We start from the raw sequence: 21,314 nt of genomic DNA on the forward strand, positions 1-21,314 counted from the left end.
CAGCATGGATCCAGACCAGCCTGCGCATCCGCGCAGTCTGGTCAGGATCCATGCTGTTCGCTAACAGTTTCTCCAATTCCAATAGGCTTTAAAAGCGAACAGCATGGAGCCTGACCAGACTGCGCGAATGCGCAGGCTGGTCTGGATCCATGCTGGTCGCAAACCCACTATGTTGGTTTTCTCATGGCACGGCTCAATTATAGTATTCTTCCAGAATTCCATTCTCTTACGTTATATCCTAAAATATGAGTCAGGAGGAAGCTCTAAAATTGATTATCAAATGTTCTAATTACTCTTTTACTCAAAATAAGAAAATACTTACTGTTCTTTCTTACAATTTATACAACTGATTTTTAATTTCCTCACTGGCTTTTGCCACAATACTTTATAGGACCATCATTCTCTGAAAAAAAGAAAGAAATATAACTCATAAAGTTACCATCAAATAAAACTTGATTAATCTAACATTAACAAAGGCGACAGGAAAACGGCTTTACTACTCTTAATGTTTGCTGACGCCAAAGCACAAGTGTAACTATTTCTCTTGATAAAATACTTAAGACTATATTTATTCCGTAGCACGGAAATACATAAAAAGAATAGAAATGGTTTCCAAGAGAACAGTAATGAATATGTATAATAAAATGGTAATTGTGGGAACAATGATAACAATAGATGACGTGACATCCCAGTAAAGAAAAAATATATAAATACCACGTTCAAAGAAGGCAGTCCCACTTAAATCGTAACCTCATAGGCGTATGTAAGTAAGTAAGTAAGAAATAAGTAATTAACTAAGTATGTATGTATGTATGTATGGATGGATGCATGTATAGGTCAAATAGAGATAGTCCCGATATTGATAGTGAATGGTGACCTTTGAATAAATGTAAAGAAGTTTTTACACAATTTAATTTTGTTGACATTTTAATACAATTTTAATTATAACATATTTGTCTAAATATGTAAAACATTTGATAGATGTACGATGCTCTTGATAATTCTAAAAAATAATCACCATGAAACAGACGTTTTTCTAGATTGCTTTTAATTGAGAATTTTGCAAAAAGATCTGCTAACCCTATACGAAGTTGCACGGGGTATATCACCCTAAAGCTGAAGGAAAATTAAAATAATCTTGTCATATATTTGTGGACATACAGTATCATTACGAAACACTGGTATTCGTGCAGTTAGCCTTAATTAGAGGCAGTGCAGTGCTGCTTTAAAACACACAGCTTAAGAATACTAGGACATCTAAATGTGGATGTATTTCTCATAAAAGTCTATCTGTATTAATTCTAGTTTTTATTTGATGTGTTTAAAGGAAATGAAGCTCTCTAGAGTTTTAATAGCTTCGGCAGGATTCCGTCGTAAGAGTATTACAGTTACAAACTGTACTCTTGTCTTTATCAAGAAAATGCATTAGAACTTGATGTCATGCAGTAAGTTGTCTTTGATCACCTTGCATTCGTTTATACACTCGAGAGCTTATTTTTTTGTAATCGGAGCGAGCATAACACATGGACATTATTAAAATTAAAGTAGCCACAGAAGACAATTTACCGTCTCTAGCTTTTCGTTATTTTAGCTCTCTAAGTTACATATCAGCAATCATAGGATCAAAGTAAGATTTATCCATAACTGAAAAATGAACTCCGATCAATTTTGTTCCCGGATCGATAGAGTATATTTCTACAAACTCTGAATCAGGCCTTTTGTCTCATTTGTTGCAACCATACAGGTTTCTATCCGTGTGCATGAGTTAGGGTCACGTGATTAGATAATGAAGGCACTTTGCGTTGCTCTGCAAAATATGGACAAAATATGTGTTTTAAAAGCATTTTTTGAAAATTTTGGATGTAATAATGGATATTAATACACTATGAGTTCATCGGGCAAAAAGAAAAATAAAAAACGTAAAAAAGGAAGCAGTAGTGGAGATGAATTTGTAAATCTAAGTAAAGTGTATATCGTCGGAGGCCCGTCACAGGATTCAAAATCGAAAGATCAAAACAAATCTGTAAGTGAAATCTTGAACGAAACTAACAGTATATTATTCAATAGTTCAAATAACGTTTTTGAAGATATTAATTTGTCGGATTGTTCGTTGTCTAACCACAACATCGCGCCTGAAGATAATATCAAGATGGCGTCTGCGCCCGGTTCATCAACTGCAACCTCGCCGGCGCATCACACTCCCTCGAACAGTGACAATATGAGCGTTGTTAAATGTCTGGAAGTAAAATTAGACAAGGTTGAATCTCTTCTACAAAAGCTTGATTTAGTAGAGAAGAAAGTTCTTTCTTTCGAAAAAGTTCCTAAACTTTTGACTGTGCAAGTTCACGATAGTAACAAGGGATTTGACCAAAGAATGACTGATATTGACGAAAGAGTAAACAGGTTTGAGTTCATATCAGCTGGATACCAATCACGTATTGACGAGCTTGAAAGAGAAAATTTAAATTTGAAAGACAAAGTTACATACTTAGAGTCGCAAAGCATGCGAAACAATCTTGTATTTGGAGGTTTCCCTGAAGAATCTGGTGAAAATTTGGAGGATAAGTTTCTCAAGTTTTTAGTTAAAGATCTTAAACTAGCACAAAACATTGTAGACTCGATGAAGCTAGAGTGAATTCATCGGATGAGGGTTCCGAGTTCCGACGGATCCCAGCGGAAACGTTACTTCGTTGTGAAATTTACATTTTTCTCAGACAGAGAGCTTGTTCGCCGGCAAAAACATCTCTTAAAAGAAACGGGGTTTTTCCTTCATGAGCAATTCCCGCCGGAAATTGATGCCACAGCTAAAGGAAGCTATCAAGGACAACAAGAGAGCCTGGCTGGTATACGACACCCTGTACATCGAAGGTAAACCGGTAAAGTGTAACTAGGACCGCACGGAGAATGGACCAAAAATCTTAGTTTGGAATTGTAACGGTTTAACTGACAGCAAATTATCTGACCAAGAATTTGTTTCTTTCATAACAAACAATGACATTATTATTCTGAGTGAGTCACGGACAGATAAAAACTCTTCTATTGATATTGATGGATTTACTACTTTTAATTTTTATAGGAATTTTAGGCATAAGAAAGCTAGGAGAAATAGCGGGGGAATTACAATATTTTTGAGAAATTCGCTAAAAAATGGTGTATCTGTTGTTATAAATCACTTTGACACGATAATTTGGCTCAAGTTAGATGCTCAATTTTTCAACTTTGATAAAGATGTACCTTTGTGGGTTGTACCTATAGTCGGACGAATCACCAGCATCACATATTGTTGATGCAAATTTGTTCGATTTACTCATGCAAGATATTAACTATTTTGATAAAATTGGTTGTACTATGATAGCAGGTGACTGGAACTGTCGAGTGGGAATTAGGCCTGATTATATTCTTTGTGACTCAGTGATAAATTTTACTGATGATTTAAATTATACACCTGACCAGAACGTCCTCAGAACCTCACTCGACAATATGTGCAATAACCGTGGAGTTAAATTATTAGAACTCTGTAAAGCCACGGGATTACGAATCGCCAACGGCCGTTTAGGCCATGATTATAATATTGGTGCATATACATTTTTTAACCGTAATTCAAGTAGCGTGATTGATTACTTTTTGTTGAAAGAGACAGATTTTCATGCTATAAATTATTTTCAGGTATTACCATTTAATATGTTTAGCGACCATGCCGCCTTATCGTTTTGTATCGATGGATTTGAGCCGTGGCGCGAAAATGAAGGGTTACAGTTTTCAGACACGCATAGTTATTATAAGTGGAATGCCGACAATAAAGAAAAATTTAGAAGTAATATTATCGGAAGACTACAGGATTTAAATAATATAATTTTAAACGAAACCTTAGAAATTGATTCTATGGTTAATGCATTTTCTCGCGTAATACTTCAAACGGCAGAACCGTTATTTAAGAATGAGTTCCAACAAAACGGCTCCAAATCGAGGCGTACTTTTTACGACAACGACGGCTGGTTCGATGCGGAATGCGTTACGGTAAAGTCTGAATATAAGAATGCGTTAAGGGTTTTCAATAGTAGCAAGTCTGAGTATAACAGGGTACAGTTGTGTAACTTAAGAACGCGCTTTAAATTTACTGTTCGCAAAAAGAAGCGGGCATATAAAATTAAGCAATCACTTGAACTAGTAAAATTGAAGAATAAAAAGCCTCGAGATTTTTGGAAGCATTTTAAATCAAAAACTAATAAATCCGATCACAATATCCCAGTATAGGAGTTCAAATCTTATTTCTCAGAACTATTTAGCGAAATTAGGACAACGGTAGTTGATGATGCCGAGTTTTTTTAATGAGAACAGCGATTTTAATGTGAATAATCCTACATTTGATGAACTAAATGCGCCTATTAATCTACAAGAATAACCTCGGCAGTTAAAAAACTGAAACGAAACAAATCTTCGTGCCCAAGTGATAATTTACTTAACGATTTTTTTATTGAAACTATCGATATACTTGGAAGTCATATTACTGACTTATTTAACAAAGTTTTTAATTCTGGTTATTTCCCGGAAATCTGGACACAAAGTTTTATAGTGCCTTTCCATAAGAAAGGGAATAAAAATATACCAAATAATTATCGTGGAATCACTTTACTCAGCAATCTTGGTAAACTTTTTACCAGCATACTTACATTGAGAGTAGAAAAATGGTTCGAGGAAAACAATGTTATTTCGGACTCCCAGTTCGGTTTCCGAAAGGGTCGTAGTACAGTCGATGAAATATTTGTATTACAAAGTTTAATTGAACATGCTTTAACACAGAACTTAAGATTGCCTTGCGCCTTTATCGATCTGCAAAAGGCATTCGATCGGTCTACCGTAATGCCCTGTGATTCAAACTTTATGGTATGGGTTTCGATGATAAGATACTAAAAATGTTTAAGGCTATGTACGCAGTGGTAAAATCTTGTGTTAAAAGTTGTAACCAGTGCTCAGATTTCTTCGAAATATCCATTGGCTTAAGACAAGGTCTTAATAATTCACCGGCATTATTCGCCCTTTTCTTAGAAGACTTAGAACTATTTTTACAAGATACAAATACATCAGGACTGACTTTATATGATATATGTGTGATCGTCTTACTGTTTGCTGACGATATGGTTATTGTTGGAAATTCTGTGCAGGATTTACAAAATAGCTTAAACAGGTTATGCGAATATTGTGAATACTGAAGTTTACAGGTCAATATAGAAAAAACGAAAGTGGTAGTGTTTCGAAAAAGGGGCCCAGTTAAACGCAATGAATGTTGGTATTTTAATGGTCATCTTTTGGAAGTAGTAAATGACTTTAATTATTTGGGCGTGGTATTCAGTTACACTGGTTCATTTGTATTACATAACCAGTATGTAGTAGGAAAGGCGCTAAAAGCAGCAAATACATTGTTGTGCAATTTAAGTAAGTTTTAATTAAGCCCATCTATATCTCTACAACTATTTGATTCGTTCGTTGGTTCAATTCTTCAATACGCCTGTCCAATTTGGGGATTGTCTAAGTCCAAAGAAATAGAACGCGTGCACTTAAAATATTGTAAGGCAATTTTGGGAGTCAGACAAAGCACTAGTAATGCGGCCGTATACGGCGAATTGGCACGGTATCCGTTATTTATCTCGAGACATTTTCAAATTATCAAATACTGGTTACAACTTCTATCGTCCAATAACATACTACTAAAATACATATATAATGATTCGTTTAACAAATGCTTAAATGGTAAAGCTAACTGGGCCAGTAAAGTTAAGCACTTGCTATGTCAGTATGGCTTTCTTGACGTCTGGAATTATCAGGACAGTGTTGATTCCAAGACATTCTTGTCCATTTTTAAACAAAGGCTTATAGACTGTTACGTCCAACAATGGCGGGCAGATTTACAAAGTAACAATGCTCTTAACAACTTATATTTTTATGTAAAAGTCGACTTTGTCCAAAGTGACTATCTTCACGTTCTTAATACAAAAACCTTACGTCAGGCACTAGGTAAATTGCGTGTTTCAGCCCATAACTTGCGAATTGAAACAGGTAGGCACGGTAGAAATTGTATCGAAAGGGTCGAACAATCTGTCAGCTATGTTTGTCGCGTGACATATAAGACGAGTATCACTTTGTCATTAAATGTAAAGTATATGAGCAGTTACGACACCAATTCATAAAATCGTATTTTTATAGACGTCCCAGTATGCACAAATTCATTCAGTTACTCAAGTCAGAAAATAAATGTGTTATCAGAAATCTCGCTAAATACATTCTTCAAGCTAATAAGAAAAGAAATGAATTATTGAATCCTGAAGCTTTGTATATATAATATGTTTGCGTGTGTATGTGTTTTATAATTACATGAGTCAGTAAAATAGCTCTTAAAACGAGAAAATACGCTCTATTAAATTTTTGACCTTACAGTTCATTCTCCAAATCCTAACTATTTTATTTTTAGTTTGCAAATTGATTATTTTTCTTTCCACTGTGCCTGTGACAACAAGAGACATTAACTATTTAAACAAGTACTGATATAATGTAAGATCGTATGTCATAGAAAAAATATTGTTTGTAAAGACTTACCGATATAACATTTATTTTGAAATGACCATGTACATTATGAATATTGTATGAATGTTTTGTACAACGAGGTACCTGTATATGTGTACAAGTTGAATAAACTATGTTCTGTTCTGTTATGTTCTATTAAACTGTACACAAAGGTATGGACGGGTTATACATGTGAAACCGCGATCAAAAAGGTGACATCAATGAAGGCGATCCGTCTTTGTCAGAAAAATATCACTTACGGTATATACTGACAACGCTGTAGACTATTATATCAAACATAGTATTACTAGTAGCTTATTTCCTGCCTTTTTAATCCATATTTTCATGACGGTAATTCTAGCATCCCATCGCAATGGTCATTGAAAGTCTTCAACACAATGGACTGTGCCAAAACACATTATGTTTTAGAACCAGTAAGTGAAGGTATCCTTGGCGAGGAGGTTGTTGCTTTTAATACTGAAGATGATCAAAAAGTAACAAATTGACTAACTGTTTGAACACTTCAGCCTTTAATTCCATATTTATATATTTGTTTTTCATATCTTCATTGTTTAACATTAATAATGCTGTCACTAAATTCACCTGACATTTTGAAGTCCTGTTGAGTTCTGCTCAACCCGGGGCTAGAGAGCGTGGACGGTAGCTTGCATTTCCACTACTGTCCGTGAACAGGCTCAATAAAACCGCGCCTGCAACATTTTCGTTTTATGTCGTGTTATGCCACATGTGGCTTTCTCACTTTTCTGTTCTATTAAATATTTCCAATTTTATATATTGTTTGAGAATGGTGCTATCACCGTTTTCCTACGTTATGTTATTATGAACGATATATCATATCCCGGGTGTATTTAATTTAACGTATGATGTATTGCTTTGGGATTTGTCTTTCTGTACTGTATATATAGTACATATCTGAATGAATGATCGATGTTAATTCTATATTTGCAACAAGTGATGATAAATATAATCTTTCCTTCGCTCAACTTTTGCAGAGCAGACGTTTGAAGAATCAATGTTTTTTCAATTATTTTCTTCAATTAATGTTCTTGTTTACTTCTTTTTTGTTTGGTTTAACGTAACACCGACACAATTTTAGGTCATATGGCAATTTCCCAGCTTTTGATGGTGGGGGAAGACTCAAGGTGCCCCTCCGTATATAATTGCATCACGGGCGCAGCTGGATGTTTACCTTTTTAATGTATCGTAAGCAATCTGACATATCAAATAAAATGCTTACGGGAATGTGCCAGGTTTTACTTAAAAAGAATTATTTTGCCTTTGAAAGTCCATTGTATTCTATAGTTTTATGCATTTTTCAATGTCGCGTAACCAAAGTCGCTAACGATTTTCAGTTCTCTTCAAGATGACTGACTCAGCCGGTGAAAAGAATAATTCACAATACCTGTTAATTTAATAAAGTGACATTTTGTTACAAGCAGAACTGTAGTATCCTCACTTCGTTTTTTTATCGGTTTGTTAAAATTAATCTGTTTTCATAAATAAGCTAACAAAAGCGTCTAAAGCAGTGAAGCAATGGCAAGTCGTACACATACAAATGTATCTGCAAAAATAGTATAGAAGTCTTAAACTGTGTATGTACAAGGGAAGTAAATTAATAAATATCTTCACTTGTAAGTACTCGCTTGAGGCAAGAGTTGTCATTCTTTACGAACACAGGTATAAAAAATATCAAAACTTCAGTTATTGATATTAGCAAAACTTTCAAATAAACATAATTTATAAAATATTTTTCGTTTGTAATTTGAAGGATTTAGAAAATAATTTTTAGACATTATACCTTAGCAAAAATAGGTTCTGTCTATACATCTAAGAAAGCGTTCAGTTTAAAATGAATGCAGTTACATGTACCCTACTTCATGCATCAGCCAAGCAACGTTTGATACATTGTCCGACTTCTTCCAGTCGCCCTACTTAAAATATATCCGAATTCTGAAGTAAAACATAGTGAAGCAGTCAAGCAAGGAGATATGGACGGCTTTTATAGCAATTGGATATTCAACAGAAATGTATTCAGACGCTATTATAACTCTGGGATCATTACATTACATTACAATATATTAACCCCACATATCATATTGCGGATTAATTCGATTTACGATGCCCTTCGTCTTGTGTTCTTTCATACCGGTATATTATTTATAATTGAAATGGCTGAATAAATAATAAAACAGCTGTTTCTAAACGTTCATGTGGTAATGGAACAAGTATTTATTATTGTTCACAGATATCTAAACAGTGCTTTCAGGAAAATTATCTGCAAGAGATCTTCGACTGACAGCACCGACTCTTCTATAGTTTTGAGAATGATTCGTTTATTTACATGACTGACCGGGCTGCGGACGTTTAGTAAAATATAAACTGAGCTGAATAAAATGAAGATAACTGTTGTCTGTTGTTTTTGGTTTGGTACCGTTTTTCATTAATATTTTCAATTTTCAATTATGTAACGTACGGCAACTGTTATGACAAGTGTTCCTGGATTCTCTACCCGCAAGTAGCTGCCATATTACCCCAATGGGTCAGATGTGGAGGATGACTATCAAATCATCAAAGATAAGCCACATCCGAGGATCAAACTCGCGATTCAACGATCTATAGAACGGCGCTTTTCCTTTTAACTGCAAAATGGACTCAGTGAGGAATAAATAGTCCGGTGTGAATTATTGAGACATACTATATATATATATATATACACTGCAAAATTATTGATAATACTCGATGATGATTTTCAAATGTACTAATAAAGCAAGTAAATAACCATAGCAGAAAATTTAACTGGTTCAAATTTGAATGATTTATTTTCATTTAAATCAGTACTCACTAAACGAATCACTTTTGAACGCAAAACTTTTGCTAATATATTTTATGGAATAAAAACAACAGCTACAATTCAATTGCGGAAGTAAAATCACTTCAGCTGAAGGTAAACTAACTTCAATACTAAGTTTCGTTGTTTTTCTAAGCACTGTATCATTAAAAAATGTTCAAAATTATCAACCTCAAATAGGTGGTAACTACGGCTTATGTGATCACGTTCAAAATTATTTTTTTTTTCACAATAATCGGACGCTCTTACTGAGAAATAGAATTTCTGAAATGTGAAAAAGCTCAATTAATTCGTCATCTGAGCTTAGAAGAAGGCCATCTTAAATACTAAACATCATTTAATAACAAGCCTGGTGCAAACCATTTCTCATTAGAGACATTATTGAAAAGAATTCAAATAAATATTGCCATTAGCTTTATCAGGAAACCAAGTTACATGGTACGGGTTTTTCATTCAACTATCATTATGTATCAGTCAGAAGTTTTCGAATGACCTAGTAGACACTTGAATTTGGATCTACTAATTCATGCATATACTAGTAGACAATAAATTCAGTACCCAATTCACGGCTTGGTAATTTAACAGATCTATACAAACGATGTTTCTGGACTAACGGTTCAACTGTGTGGAAGCATGTTATGGTCAATAAAACGTCGTACTTTATCTCGGTAGAAACAAATATATCGATATTATATTTCCCAAAGCATCAGTGATGAATGACAGAAAGATAGGTATGTTAAAAGAGCTGGGATTTCCGTAGCAGCAGTACATAGCTTTTAGTAATTAGTAAGCTCACACTCTACATGTAATGGTCTTTTTATTGAATCAGCATCTCAGGAAAGGTTTGTCAATTGAGTCACATTTAGATAAAGGATAATTACACGCTTTCTATCGGTACTGCAACAAACGTTTCAATGTAACACAATTTATCCATCAATACCAAGAACGAAGCTAAAGCTGTATTGGTATAAAAGCCAGCAGTCCTTTTGAAAATTATCCAGAAATACTGCTTGTTAGTTTTAGCCAAATGTAGAAGCGGTTGATTTTTAAATTTTTTGTAAAGAAAGTTACTCATGCGTTTTATTTCGGAAATTTTAAGTTTGAAACATGAAAAGATTAAAGATATTTAAAATTACATTTTATTACAGTCTGTAAAACAGACACGTTCTAATGTAACTTGTTACAATATGTCATTGATTCTAGTATAACAGACATTACAAAATACATAAGCCAAAGAAATTCTGAAACTTGAAAGAGAATCCACATAGCATTTACCTAAAAATAACATTTAATATCGATATTAAAATTGTAAATCTTCTTGTGTGTTTTGTATTGCCCTTTAATATTGAACAATTTTAAATGATATATACGTTAAAACTTAGTTATTCTGTGCCATTAAGTGATTACGGTCTAAAGAAATATATATGAGCCGTGCCATGAGAAAATCAACATAGTGGGTTTGCGACCGGCATGGATCCAGACCAGCCTGCGCATCCGCGCAGTCTGGTCAGGATCCATGCTGTTCGCTTTCAAAGTCTATTGCAATTAGAGAAACTGTTAGCGAACAGCATGGATCCTGACCAGACTGCGCGGATGCGCAGGCTGGTCTGGATCCATGCTGGTCGCAAAGCCACTATGTTGGTTTTCCCATGGCACGGCTCATATATATTGGCCAGAGTGCTGTAGATCCTCGGTGTAATATTTACTCCAAGGGTAAATATCATGTAATAAAATTGGAATATCAAGTATTTCTACTTCTGTAACATTTAAATTTTCATTCATCACCTTAAAGAGGCTGTGAATAGTCAGCTCTTGACAAAATATTATTGCATTTAATTGAACATGGAACCAACTAGTCCATAAGTGACGTCATAGTTATGAACCACCTCATTACATTAATTCTTTTCAAGCTACACAATGTTCAGTTTATAAAGTAACATGTTGTTGACAAAACAAAAGTTTTCCTGTTTTGTTAAACCATAAGATATTAAAAAACAAATTTCTTTATGCATGTTGAGCATATCTGGCATAAAGGAAGAAATTTAACTTCGGCATAAGAACATAAGTACTTATTTAAATGGAAATATGCTTAAAGTTATAACAACCAGGCAAATAAATGTACACTGCAAAAATGGTCTTCAGCAAAACAAACTGCAATGAAATTAATTTTCAACATGGCGGCCATTGTGATTTGCGTTTGTAATGTTGCCAACAACTTCAGCGAAAAAAGGGTGTAGTGGGCGGTTTAGAAGGGCAATGGGCGAGAAAGATATTATTGCTTGACGTGGCTGATAAAACGCTAGAAACGGTGTAATTTTGTCACTATACTCAGCAACATAGGTATTTCAGACCTATCATGACACATTTTCGTCAAACGAACTTCAAGAAATACAGCCACAATTCAGCAATGCCACAGAAACCACGTGCACACGTGAACAATTTAAAGTCCTTCCTATGTTATTGTATTTTTGCAACTTTTTCTGCTAATTACTTATAGCTTCCATACAAAAAGAGCCAATTTTCAGTTACATAGCGAAAGGAAAAACTGTTTGAATATATGTTTTACGCATAACTACATTACGCCATTAGTATTGTGCTTAAGACAACAATAATTTAATGAAACGCTTGGGCAGTAATCACTTAAGAATGACAATGGCAATTTGTATCGTAAATACTGGTATTTATTTCAGTTTTCCGATGCGAATCATGTACAATTACCCTAACAGAAACAAAAAGGAACACACTTCTTTCATGATTGGTCTTTAAAGTGAATTTGAAATGAAATATTGCCGTAATTGGTTGATTGTATCATCTCTGGTTGTATGTCCAATTACATATTGATCGTTCGTTAAATTGTACACCGGCTTACAAAGAAAACTGAAATTTCTACGACTATGGGATGAATTAGGACTATATTTTTCATGTAATTACTTTCACAGAATTCTTCACGCGAAAGTACGTATCAACAAACGCGAAATCAATATAAACAAGAGGACCAAGCTGGCCATATATCGCTCACAAAAGTTTTACAGCTGACACAGGTATTACAGAAATATTTCTGAAAATTGATTTGAAAGCTTGCTTGCAGATTCAGAGGAGAACATTAGCGAAGTTGTCTGTTGACGCCCTCTACAACCCCCTCCCCCCAAAACTAAACCTGTCTCCAACAGTTGTTGGTATGCTATGTACTGTCAATATGTCAACTTCTCAAAATGAAGATATTATCATTATTAATATTTTTTAATTATTATTACAGTCATGTTTCATCTTAGCAAAGCCAAATGAACTTTAATGATTCCAGTAGAGGGTCGCCAAAGGAAAAAATTCTGATATATTTTTCAAAATCGGACCAGTGGTTTGGTGGTGGGGGTGAGGTTATTTTTCTATTTTTAGTTAATGCTGTTACATATATATTTTGACAAATCGGAATAATACGAACATTATTGGTAGGTGTCCACTAAGGTTTAGACTAAAGCTTTAGAAAACATGAATGAATGTGGTCGTTTTGTAAACATTTAAAGTTATAATACTGTTAAAAATCACCGTTAAAATAAAGCAAATAACTTTGTAGATTTGTAGAAAACAGTCTAATGAACAAATTCGCCCGTCAGTTAGACTTGGATGGCTAAATATTGCTGAGATACGAATGGATATAAAACCATGAAATATTTAATGACCAGCTGGTCACTAATTCACTCGCCAGGCTTCGCCGAATTCCGTAAACCAACGAAGACAGTGTCACGTGACAAAAATTTGAATACGTCGAAAACAACAATGGCTGATCGGCCGTGATAGGATTTTGTGTAAAGACGGCGGATAAATGCAGAAATTTATAAATATTTTGCTTTTCGATGCCATTTCTACAAACAATGCATTAATGTTATAAGATTAAGCCTGTTGTTAAATAAAAGGAAAGGCAGTTTACCAGAAAATGCGATACGAATGTGCTAGACATGTTGTTGTTTTGTTTCTTAAAATAGATTAGCGTGGCTCTTTTTACGGTCCCGTACGAACAATCATTTAGCGTGGCTCGTATTACGGTCCCGTACGTTTCACAATCAATTTGTCTACATATGCACAGTAGTCCATAGCTAAAAGTTCAGCTCAGAGATGTTTATATAATATGCTGTTATGGATCTCTGAGCTAAAATGAATCCCGTACTGACACCTAACCAGGAATCGTTCCAGAGGTCTGTCACGCTATAATTTTATCAAATGCAATGGACTCACCTTTTACTATACAATATTTCTAATAAATTTTCCTTTTGATCTGGAATAAATAATCCATGCAACATAATTTGAACACAAGTTTCAAATTGGTATCCCTGTCTGCAATATTTTGTCCGTCATTGCAGTTGTCACCTGATCAGGGTACTCTTCATTTTGAAAAAAAAAACAATAGGCTGTAGAGAATCGTTATTTATTGACATTTTCTGAGAAATTTTATGTTATTTTATAGATTTTATGTGATTAAATTAAATTCATAATTAGGTAAAATTTTGATACTGATTTTCAAGAATAACCACGTGCTCTGAACTGTTGCATGACATCATGAGTTTCTCAGGAGAGACTGACTGTGCGAGATGTTGCGGTTTGATACTGGTAAGTTAAACAAATGGGGTTTCGCCATAACTAAATGAATGCGACCATCAGAAAATAAAAACAATGTCAATTAAGTTATGTTAGCCAGAACTAGATCGTCCCGATTGCCAATGACTGACTGTGACTGGGAGGCGACTGTCTGGTCGACACTGATGATTAAGCATTCACTGAAAACACAAATTAGTGTGCAATATTAAAATCAGCACTATTATATTACAAGTTGCAGGTTAAAAGATGATAAAACAGATATTTCAGGTTTGAACAATCTAGGCCACTCCTGAACTCATTAAGAGTAGCACTAGATTTAACATGATGTGGTAGGTTGTTTCAGAGTCTAATGGTTCTTGGGGAAAAATTGAGTTCTTGTGATAATGGGTGCGAGAGGAGGGAATATAGAAGTGAAGGTCCTGAGAATCTAGCCGGTACTGGTGATCTACAAAAATCACCCCAATGGACTGAAGGATTTTATATAAAAGAATCAGGGATGTAAGGATGTGAAATTTCTCCTTGTTTCTAACGTTTGCCAGTACAGTTAACATTTCTGTGATGCTTCATCTACAAACATACTTGATTTGAACATATCTGGCGGCAGCCTTTCGTATTCTTTCAATTCCATATGTTAGAGACTGTTGAATGCCAAACAGTTGAGCAATATTCCAATTATGGTTGAACATGTTTTATACGGAGTGTCTTAAATTTGTACATCTATCATTTGTTTGATCATTTCTTTTCATGTATTTTCGGGTCTTGTTTGTCTTTTTTGTGATCTAACACTGCTGGTTCGCCTAAATATTAAGCATTTTTATAGTTTTAAATTCATGGATATGTAGCTTATAGCGAAAAGCAATGTTTTTTTTATTTCTTTTTATATACCCTAATCACTTCGCATTATCGGAATTCAACTCCTTTGACCGGGTCTTTTTCCAAAGCTCTAATTTATGGAGGTACTGCTAGAAAGTCTCACAATCATGCATGATATTTATAGTGAGATAAACTACTGTATCATCAACAATGAGTCTTACGGTGCTTTTAAGTGAGCCTGGCAGGTGACGGACATGTTAAGAAAAGGCAAGGCCTAAGGACATACCCTTGTGGTACCCTTGGTACCAAATGTGGCATATCTGATTGAACACCTTTTGTGTTCGTATTGTATTTAAAGGAAATATTTAATCTACATGGATGTTTTTCTATATATACCTAATTGAAATAGCTTGTAGACCAGATGATTGTGATCGACTTTGTCAAACGATTTGATAAAGTCCATTACTGTTAGGTCTGTCTATTTACTAGCTTCAAGGTAATCAAAAATTCTTGACTAAAATTTAATAATTGAGATTCACAACTGTGCTTTGAGCGGAAGCCATGTTGGAAGGAATTAAGGAAATTTTATTAACTAGATGATTAATAATATTTGATAATAAAACATGCCCCATCAGTTGGAAGCAATTGCAAGTAAAAGAATAGGTTTGTGATTGCTGGCTTTGCTTCGTGGGCCCCTTATGTATACAGGGACAACGGTAGCCGTCCTCCAATCTTGTGGAACACTGCTGGTACCAAGTGAAGACATGTAAATGTTAGTCTCATTTTTATAGAGGAGCAGTGTTTAAGCTGTGGGCGGACATTGTGTTGTAAGCTGTTTCTTTTACTTTCCTGTTTTTTGTTTGTTTTGTTTTTGTTTATTCCCCTTCTGATGAATCTAAGTGAATTCTTTGCTTTTGATATGATGTTATCAACATATTCTGACCAAATGAGATACATGTATTTACTTAGTGTGACGCTCAGATATTTAGCAGCGTCTCTAGTTTTCAGTAGGGGGGGGGGGAGAGGAGAGAGAGAGAGAGGACTTATTATTTTCAATAATTAGTTCCAGTCTTATCAACCGAAATACCGAAAAAGTAAGCATATTACATGATATTCAAACGATGATGTGAACTTCTATAGATGACATTTTTATTATTCACACTTATTGCATATGTGTCATACGATGACAACAATATTGCATGCAGACATGAAATTAGCCTTTTTCTATATTCGAAATCATTTCCTGTTTATGTACGACTGAAAATTAAAGAAAAGTAAAGAAATCGGTTGAATGACTTCAGTACAATGTAATACAAAACTGCCGCACGAATAACCACCTGCGGTTTATTTCACTATTCATACGGGACAGTACGATTAGCCACTTCCTTTAGCGCAGTCACGGACGTATCCGAATGATGGCGGTTGTGTCACTGAAACCGAAAGTAACATTTTTTTTATATCCGTCTCCATCGGTTAAATCTATCTATTTACAAGTAAATGTATCCAGCCAATGTCTTCGTGAACGGATGTTTTATGCGTTGCTGTAGAAAAATGACCTTCCTATAACTTTCGCTACGTAATCTTATCTGGCCAGTATTATAACTATAATAAATACCAATACTGCCCATTCTTTATTATAACATTCTTTGTTTAAAAACCTTCAGTATATTTCATCTTCGGAAACATTTTCTGTTTCAATTACAAGTCATGCATTACGAATGAGAAATTGTTTAGATGCCTTTATTATCTCATCTTCTCTAATAACATCTTCTAAATTTGTACACAGTGCTTAGATAATTTCATAAATTTGGCATCTTAAGAGTTGCACGCCTTTTGCGTGGGCCCCTGGTATAATTTTCTGGTTAGTGCTTCAATAATTCTGCATTGACATAAACCTTCTGATAAGTTAATGTGAGAATGAATACATATTTTCTCTACCAGTAATAATATGAAAAAGTAAAACAGGTAATCGTAGTTTTTGCCTCTTCTGTTAAAATAACAATGGATCAAACTTAGAGCAGACATTTGGTGAAATGCTTTACTAAGATTTCAACATAATTATATTTAATCTGAAACTAAAATTAATCTCTATGTGCTCAAAGTATATTGGTAATAATAATATCACAATTCGTTCCCGGACGGAAGACCGCATAGTATTTCATGTTTAGTTTAAACTGTCATACTTACATAATGGCGGTGGATAAACTTTAAGCTTTTGCGTGCAAGATAAAATCAGATGTACACTTAAATTCAATGGTATAAAACAAATGCTTAACAATTCACCTGCAGTAAAAATGTTTAAACAGTTTCAGAGCAGAGAAAGCTGCTTGTGTTCAAAATTCCAGACTGGTTCAGTAAGATGTAAATTTTAAAATTACATAAGTTCATAATACCAAACTGGTTCTATAAGATGTTATTTTTCAAGATTACCTAAGTTCAAAATTCCAGACTGGTTCGATTAAATGTTAATTTTAAGATTTCGTAAGTTCATATTTCAAAAAGTTCTGCAATACAATGTAGTCAGCGATATTCGATTCCCTGTGTTTTGTCTTAAGATTTAGAAAAAAAAAACACCAATATCTAACTGCGGTGTGGTTACAGGTCTAGTACTTTTTATTCTTTCCAATCACATTAACACTGCTATATGAGGAACGAAATATTGGATAAAAAGAGCGAACAAAAAAGCTACTGACAATTCACACCAATACAGTCAAACCTGTGAAGAAGACCAACTCCGAATAAAGACCACCTCTGAATGAAGACACTTCCGAATAAAGACAAATTCCAAATAAATTCAGTCATTCAGTCAGTATCGTTTTAGTATGCATCCCTTTTAGCACTTAAGCAGTCTAAATTGAAAGATGGACAAGTGCATTATAGAAATGTAGCAGGGTAAGGTTTAGGGAAATATATATCATATATGTAATAGAACAGCTGATTCTGAATGCTTTGTTAATGGAACAATTATCGACTATTGTTCACTGCTGTAAGGAAACTAAAGCAAATAATTATCTGCAAGATACCTTGGACTGACAGCATAGACTATTCTTAAATTGCAAATGATATATGGACATACTCGTAAATTATCAAAATGTCATATAAAGAATGTGATATGAAATTTCATCAGTATGATTTAAACGGCTTTAGGGGATCGACTTTGAATACCAATCAATGCGCCGCTCTTAAAGATCCATGTTCACGTATCTGACGCGTTGAGTGCATGAATAATTCAGAAACATGTACTACATAAATCCCATTGGATCATTCAGTCTATCTGTTAAATGTTTTATTTCCACGTACCATTTTGTAAATTTGGAACATTTGACATAAATCTGAAACAGAACAGGCATATTTAATGGCCATTAACACAACACCTCTAACATTGAAGTAGACTACCTGCGATAAAACATAAAAAACTGTGAATCACACAATTTCATCTAAATGCATTTATCACCTAAAATCAAGATGTTTTACAATCATCATGAGTGAGTAGAAAATGTCGTTTAATTCTCATTTAATTTTATTTCATATCAGTCAATATCACTATAGTAATCTTAATCACTTTAAATGAAAACCAGGGGAATACAGAAATGTAACGTAGATAAAAATCAAAACTTAAAAAAAAGTACGAAACAATAGAAATATGATATCAATTCTGACAAGTATTCATAGCATTTAATATTTCAATAAAATAAAAAGATCTTGCATAACCTAGCGCGAAGCGATGTATCATTAAAACTTATATGTATTGCAATTGATTTGTAATGAGAAAAATAAAGTATTTTTCTTTATATTTGATTGTACAAAGACTCAAATAAATTATCACCTTTGCGATTTACACTGAACTCGATACCTATTATACTATTCGCAATGCACGTGTCTGTGTGACTAAATGGGGAATTTTCCCGACCCTTTCTATGCCTTTGACGGGATACCTTAAAATTAATGTCTGACAAAAAATATAGTCATGATCTCTAATGTACATGAATACACCAGGTAAACGTATAAAAACAATACACACTAATTCTCATGTAAAACAATTCGAATAAGATCCAAAACTAACGCATTCTTGTTTCAATATTCGTCTGAGCTTATTTATGAAATACATACCACAAAACACTGTTTTCCTTAAAAGTCCATTACTAAGGGAAAGTGAGTTGGCAATTTTTTTCATAGCCAGTGCATAGACTTCTGCAAGACACTAAATAATGAAGATTGGCAGGTCAAAATTTACAGAAGGTCTTTGGAACTCAAAGAAATGTATGTGTATTATGTTGAAATTTCAATGAATCGACAGAATGACCCCCCAGGTCTTTTTAACTTTCTTCATACTTCATAGAAAAATAATTGTACATATACTGCGATTTATTTCGAATTACTACATACCAACTTTCATTTTCCAATAAAATGAAATAGTTTCTGTGCTTTTTAAAAGAAATTAAAATGTTCACTTTCCTTAGTATTGGACCTTTAACTATAAATTGAACACTGTTTTTCTTAACTATAAATTGTTTCAAACTGGCCTTTATGCTGCTGGTCGTATCTGGTGTAATTCTGTCAGATTGATGAAATGTCAATCATCGAAAACAAATCTTTACACCGGGAAACTTAGTACCCGTTCACCGAGAAACTCGTACCAGACGTACAATTTAAAGAAACGTAAATCTACTTAGACATATACACAATTTAAATGCAATGTCTAAAATATGCTTATGACTGTTAAACGTATAGTTTGATGTCAATTCTAAAGCAAGACATAAACTAGAAAATGCTTTTGTAAAAAAGCGCATGTCTCCCCAAATGCAAAGTCCTATAGGCAAGAAGTCAATAGGGGTCAGGAGCGAAAGTCGAAGAGACACTGATGGTTGGCTGCAATAGGGATCATCTACTTGGCATGTCCAGTCATCCCGCTAAATTTCAACACTCTTGGCCTAGTGGTTCTCAAGTCACTGTTCAGGCTCCTGTGACCTTGAACTTTGATCAAGTGACCTCAAAATAAATAGGGGTCATCTACTCTGCATGTCCAATCATCCTTTTAAGTTTCAACATTGTAGGTCAAGTGGTTCTCAAGTGTTATTTCCAAAAAATGATTTTACATGAACAGGCCACTGTGACCTTGACCTTTAATTGACTGACTCCAAAATCAATAGGGTCATCTACTCTGCATGTTCAATCATCCTATGAAGTTTCACATTCTGGGTCAAGTGGTTCTCAAGTTATTGATCGGAACGGTTATCAATGTTCAGGCCCCTGTGACCTTGACCTTTAATGAGTGACCCAAAAAAAATGGGGTCATTTACTCTGTATGAACAATCATCCTATGAATTTCAACATTCTGGGTCGAGAGGTTCTCAAGTATGATATGAAATGGTTTTCCATGTTCAGGCCCCTGTGGCCTTGACCTTTAACAGTGACCCAAAATCATATAGGTCATCTACTCTGCATGACCAATCATCCTATGAAGTTTCATCATCTGGGTCAATGGTTCTCAGTTACTGACCGGAAATGGTTTCAATGTTCAGGCCCCTGTGACCTTGACCTTTAAGGAGTGACCCAAAATTGATAGGAGTCATGTACTTTGCATGTACAATCATCCTATGAAGTTTCACATTCTGGGTCAAGTGTTCTCCAGTCATTGATCGGAAATGGTTTTCCATGTTCAGGCCCCTGTGACCTTGACCTTTGATGGAGTGACCCCAAAATCAATAGGGTTCATCTAATCTTCATGACCAATCATCCTATGAAGTTTCAACATTCTGGGTCATGTTCTCTAGTTATTGATCGGAAATGGTTTTCAATGTTCCAGGCCCCTGTGACCTTAACCTTTGACGGAGTGACCCAAATCAATAGGGTCATTACTCTGCATTTCAATCATCCTATGAAGTTTCAACATTCTGGTCAAGTGGTTCTCTAGTTATTGATCGAAATGGTTTCAATTTCAGGCCCCTGTGACCTGACCTTTGATAGAGTGACCCCAAAATCAATAGAGTCATCTACTTTTCATGACCAATCTTTCTATGAAGTTTCAACATTCTGGGTCAAGTGGTTCTCAAGTTATTGATTGGAAATGGTTTTCAATGTTCAGGCCCCTGTAACCTTGACCTTTGACGGAGTGACCCCAAAATCAATAGGGTTTATCTACTCTTCATGACCAATCATCCTATGAAGTTTCAACATTCTGGGTCAAGTGGTTCTCTAGTTATTGATCGGAAATGGTTTTCAATGTTCAGGCCCTTGTGACCTTGACCTTTGACGGAGTGACCCCAAAATCAATAGAGGTCATCTACTTTTCATGATCAATCATCCTATGAAGTTTCAACATTCTGGGTCAAGTGGTTCTCTAGTTATTGATCGGAAATGGTTTTCAATGTTCAGGCCCCTGTGACCTTGACCTTTGACAGAGTGACCCCAAAAACAATACGGGTCGTCTACTCAAGCAGTCCTACAACCCTACAAAGTTTGAAGGTTCTAGGTCAAATGGTTC

The 21,314-nt window shown here is 34.7% G+C and overlaps 1 protein-coding gene across 2 annotated transcripts in view; it reads right to left on the minus strand.

Annotated features, from left to right (window-relative positions):
* LOC123523042 (FMRFamide receptor-like) overlaps positions 1–21,314 on the minus strand; it is a 138,825-nt gene that overhangs the window by 18,866 nt on the left and 98,645 nt on the right. For both annotated transcript variants that reach the window (XM_045300631.2, XM_045300633.2), the window contains exon 4: positions 323–403. The gene's annotated coding sequence lies outside the window, so the exon portion shown is untranslated. The remainder of the gene's footprint in view (positions 1–322; positions 404–21,314) is intronic.

Source organism: Mercenaria mercenaria, chromosome 8 (assembly GCF_021730395.1).
Source record: "Mercenaria mercenaria strain notata chromosome 8, MADL_Memer_1, whole genome shotgun sequence".
Lineage (NCBI taxonomy): Eukaryota > Metazoa > Mollusca > Bivalvia > Venerida > Veneridae > Mercenaria > Mercenaria mercenaria.